Genomic DNA, 5,909 nt, shown 5'->3' on the forward strand with positions numbered 1-5,909 from the left:
AAATAGTGAATATTTAATGCATGGATGAGTTAGCTAAGTTTTAGAGGCAAGTTGTTTTGACTTCCTATTATCTAGTGCTTAGTTTAGAATTAGTTCAAACTGCTCCTAGGAAGCTGAGCTCGACCCCTAGAGGTGGGGAAAGGAGTTAGATGGTCTATATTATGCCTTCTCTTGCTCATTTTCATGGTTGGACTCTTTTGGGAAAAGCATTATTGTATATTGTACATCTATTACTGCAATTTAAGGAAAAGGAAGGCCAGGGTTTTGCAGACATCATTGTGGATTCTTGTGGATTATTGTGTTGATGGTGTGTTCTCTACATGTTATTGTAAGTGTGTTTATGTGTTCCATCTCTTTCTTTGTTGCTAATTGAACAGATGAAGTGATAAAGTTTGAATTCATGTATGCCATGCTCAACTTTTAATTTTTTTCAATATCTATGTTTTCCACTGTCTAAAGAGGATTCAAAGTTGTTGTTTGCCCTCTTTAGCTCCTCCTCTATCATTCCTGATCATCCATCTCAGATTAAGGCATCAGAACACACTCCTACCTTGCCCCAAAGATCCCCCTGCAAAAACTGAGCCCAATCCCCACACCCTAAATTGCACTCCCTCCAATTGCCACCAAAAACCCCAAAAATCTTTAAATCAACCCCCCTTATCAATTTACTAGCCTAAAATCTTTACTCCTAATTGGTCAGCTTATCATATTGAAAGATCTACCGAATCTGACCCGAGAGAGCCTTCTCATACCCCGTAGGGCTAGCTACGAGGTGAAATGGTTTGATGTTGCCTTGAAGGTTTACCTTCCTCAGCCTAGGGTGAAATCTCAAGCGCTAACACCTCGTAACTCTAGAAGTCTGACCCGACTTTATTGCCACTAACTCAAGACTTTTACTGAGAGAGCCTTGGAGGAATGAATAGTTGAATTGAATTTTGATGGCGATTAGAGAAAAACGATAACGACCAAACACCAAAGCTGCTCAAGATTCAAAAGGGGTGTGCTCGAGGACCATAACTCCGAGCTGCAAATTCAAATTGCTGTAATTTTCATTTTTTCTTTATGAAAGACTTTTATCAATTTTGTATTATCATGTCTTTCCAAAAAATATATATATTAGACATTGACTAACTAAATGCAAATACAAATGTAAAAAAAGTTATATTTGACTTGATAATTTATAAAAAAAAAACAACAAAACAGGACGCTCGATAAATTTACAATTTATATAAGAAGAAATTCAACCCCCAAACCTATTTTAATTCATCATGAATCATCATTAAAAGTATTAGAGATCCGCCTCCTCATTATTAATATATGGTATTATCATTATTAATTATATTTTTATTTTTAAATTTAAAAAGTGCTAATTTTTTAATATTACTTCTTATTTTTTTTAATATTAGAAATAAATTGTTTTATTTGAAATTTATTATTATTATTATATATTATATACTTATATTATAAAAATATTTCAATTTTTTTAAGTTAAAAAATAAATAAGTTCTTAAAATCATTTATATTTATTTACAAATAAATGAATTATAAAAATTTGGTAAATGTAATAATTAGATTTTTGCATAAAAATTACTCTATGCTATATCTTATTAACAATTTATATATTTTTAGTGAATGTATATATTTATTTCACATTAAATTTTATTATTAATAAATCTTTTAATTATAATTTTTTTTGGCACATTTGCCTAAAACTTCAACTTCCTTGCTTTCAACTTTTTGTCTAGTTTGCAAACATATTTATTCCTCTTGAACATGAATCTAAGAAGGGAAAATCCCCTTCTGTCTATAGATGTAAATATTTTGTGCTCGACAAGTTAATCTATATGTCCGCATCATTAAATTTTGTGAAAACAATCATTTTAACCCCTTCAATAATGCTTTTACCCCAAGGTATTCCACTGAAAGCCTTTAGTTTGGTCAATTGGAGTCTCAATGGTTACATGCCTTTGGCCTTCTCTAAGAGAAATGGATACGTGGATGAAAATAAATTGATACATATGATTCAATGTAATCTCTCATATTATTTTTGTCAATTTGGTACTAGATCGAATTGTTGCGAGGAAAAATTATTATTCTCCTTACTGAGGGTTCAAAACCCACATGGTGACATGTATACTCTTGGTGAGTTGATTCTTGATGATATAAAAATAATATATTAAAAAATGTAAATCTTCCTCTCTTCCCATAAGATTTTCCTCTTTGCTAATCTAAGTTCTACTCCTAAGTAGTCCTAAGACTATCTTAATACATTTTTTCTCGTAAAGGTGGTAACCTTAATAAACATTAGTGTTTATTTTCCTACATCTCAGTCATAAAGGCATTCACAAACACTTTGTACCAAGTTAGAAATCCTTTTTTTTTAACAGGAGAATCAATAGACCTTCTACCTATCAACAAGTTGAATCAGGGTTGAGTTGGAGGGACTTCCCATATACTCTTGAGCTTAATGGAATATCCCACAAGCCATACTAAGAAGGACACTCTTCCAAAAAAAAATTAAGAAAATTCTTTTAAATTTAAATGTTGAATGAACTTGCACTAATAAAATATTACTCTTTAAATGATTCTACATTAAACTTTTCTACCTATATCTTAATAAATCTATAAATTAATAAAGAATGAAGCTTCATCGGGTTACTATTAAATGGAAAAAAAAATAAAAATTAAACCTACTCGATACCATTAAGTAATATTCTTTAACAATATCAAAATATATATATATATATATATATATATATATATATATAACTTAGCCTTTTTTTAATCATTATTTTTATTACTTTATTTAATTATTACATAAATTATTACCAATTTTAATTAAACAAAATCAAAAGAAATAAATAAATATTTAAAATCAATTAATTAAAAAAATCATTTAAATTTTAATATTTTAAAATGAAATCCAAATTGGTTACCCCACTTTCCTAAAATACGAAAAGATATAAATTTAAAAAAAATAATCATCCATAAATCTTTATATTTATATTGAATACATGGTATTAAATTATAATTTATAATTTTATTGAAAAAAACGTATAACATTGAAGTGATAAGTTATTATTAATTTTCTTCTCATGTATATTTTCATTTAATTTGAATTTAATTAAAAAAAAGTTAAATAAAAAGAATTATCTGAGAAAAAAAAGATCTATATTGTTTTTATTGACTTGTATTTGTGACTATTACTAATAATATTCTAAAATATTCATTAGAGGTTAAATCCTTACCATTGATCTCATAATTAGCACAACCATATATATATATATATTTAAAAAAACATGTAACAATATTTTTAACTATGGAGATTTACCTCCCATGAAGATTCTTAACTTGTAAATATGTTTTTTTTTACAATACCATGGGTTATCAACAATGCCCAAAAAAATATAACTCATTTAATATGACATCTGTGCATGTGATATTTTATTTTTAATTAATCAATTTAATTAAAAAATTGAAAAGATATAATTTTTTTGAGGTAAATCAAAACCTTTAATTTATAACTACTACAAACCATCAACCTAATAACTATTGATAATAAAATTAAAATTCTAAAAATTATTTTTCAAAATAAAATAATATAATTATTAATATTTAAATTAAAATTAAAAAAACCTATTTTAAAATAAATACTTAGTAATCATAACAAAATTTATAGGTGGAAAAATCAATGAAGCAAAGAATATGAGATACACATGTTAGCATGTTTAAATCCAGATAACGAAATGGAAGGATAAGTAAGTATATATACGTGTGTAGAGATACCATATCAAGCACTCATAAAGGTTTATGAAAGAAAAAATGAAAATGCCTAATATGTATGTGTTCGGTAAGTTTGGTGGGAATAAATGAAAATAATTTGTATTAGTTAGTGCTATTTCTTTCTTTCTTTCTTTTTTCTTTTTTGTAATTTTACACATAAATTGTATTTACGTGTATACGTAAATAAGAAGGGGATATGGGAGTTTAGATATAGAAATGGATAGTGTTATCACATTCAAAATGATGAAAATTGTAAATAAGAAGGGGATATGGGAGTTTAGATACAAAAATGGATAGTGTTATTATACTCAAAACGATGAAAATTGTTTATAAATGTCAATCTATTTGAATAAATTCTTCACTATGTGATTCAGAAATAAAACTATATAATATGAATAAAAGAAAATTGTAAAATTTTAAAAATTAAATTGAAAATGTAAAAGAATGAAAAATTATATATTTATGTAAATAGAAGGAAATAATTTTTATAGGGTTCTAAGGATCATAAGTAGTTGCATGCACTCCTTCCTTATTTGCAATACATTTCCTCCCCATTCTTTCTTGTTGAATTCATTTTGAGTTGGTCGTGGCTAGCCATTAACTTCATGAAAAAACTAGTAGAGAACTTTAAATGGCCTCCCACTCATATAATAATGTTTATAATGCTCCCACTATCTTAGTCTTGCTAGAAGGAACCATGTTGTTGGAAGTAATGATAGTAGGTCCAACAAAGTCACAAATGGAAATCTCTTGAACATGATCCCAACTTTGGGGTCGAAAATAGTCAAGGCTAATCTTTTGGTTTTCAATGTAGTTCTCCTTCATTCTTAGCCAAATGAATTCATTCCAACATTTAAACATGGGGTGACTTTGACTCTAAGCGAAACATCATTTGATATCACAATCTCTTAATATGATAAATATGGTATTTTCTTTTAGGAACATTATAATATTTCGAGAGATTTGACACTAAAATAGCATGTAAGATTCTTTTTTTCCTGGATGGACTCTTAAAATTTCCTATCTTGCATCCAATGGTATTTTATGTGGATTTTTATGAATTATGTTTTTTTTACTATAATTATAATTATATGCAAATTGTAGGTACTTAATGTTGTCTTAGCTCCTAACCTATATCCATGCACAAGATTATTTTGTTGTCATCTTAATTGTTTTCAATGGGCTTGATCAAATCTTTTTATCCTCAAATCATAGCCTTTCTATCCACCAAAGATACAAATCTTCTTATGATACATATGAAAACAATACTCTAATAGGATACATTATCGAGTATACATTTGGGTTCTTATTGCTTAATAGTTGGGAAGGATGAACATTTTTAATGTTATATCTAGGAATAATTGCTCAATTTTATTGATTAAAGTCTTCATCTCTTCACCATCAGCTTTGGATTCATTGTCACATTCCATTGTATCCACCTTTTCTATTCTCTCCACCATCCTTCCACCACCATATTTCTTGTCCCCATGAAACTACCTTCTTCTCCCCTCCTTTATTTACATCATCCTTATTGCTCCCTAACGTTTCTACATTTCTTTTCTATGGGATGACCACCCGTTGTTTCCCAGTTTTTTTTGGAGATATTCCACCAAGTTATTAGGATCCATCACTCCTTGAAAATTTCCTTATCATTCTTCACTTTATTTTATGCACATTGCATACTTGTGTAGTTTTTATGCTAAGGTATTGAGATGTCGCAGTGGAGTGATTGGAGGTGAGAGGTCTTATTTCCTTTCCACTCACAATCTAGTTGTCTCAACATTTATGCTTGGGTGGAACAAGGGGAGAGAGAAGGAAGTGTTTTATCACCCCAATTTCTCTGACCTCCAACATTTAAGTAATTTTAATAAAAAACATTCAAAAACATCATTCAGAAAACTTAATACACTTGAAAACATGGTTCATATGCCAATTACATGCCACTCACACTAGTGAAAGATGTAGTCGCTTAAACCAAAATTCATGCGAGCTTTCTCATTGAAAGTGTGTGTTGGTGTGGGTTACCTTTTCATACAATTGAAAATCTTACAAATATGTTAAATGAAGAATTTTGTGGCCGATTAATGCCCAAGAATGACTAAAAATGACTGATTTCTGAGTGTAAG

This window comes from Pinus tabuliformis, chromosome 8 (assembly GCF_031772625.1).
Source record: "Pinus tabuliformis cultivar Carrire ecotype Pingquan chromosome 8, CPIR1, whole genome shotgun sequence".
Taxonomy (NCBI): Eukaryota; Viridiplantae; Streptophyta; class Pinopsida; order Pinales; family Pinaceae; genus Pinus; species Pinus tabuliformis.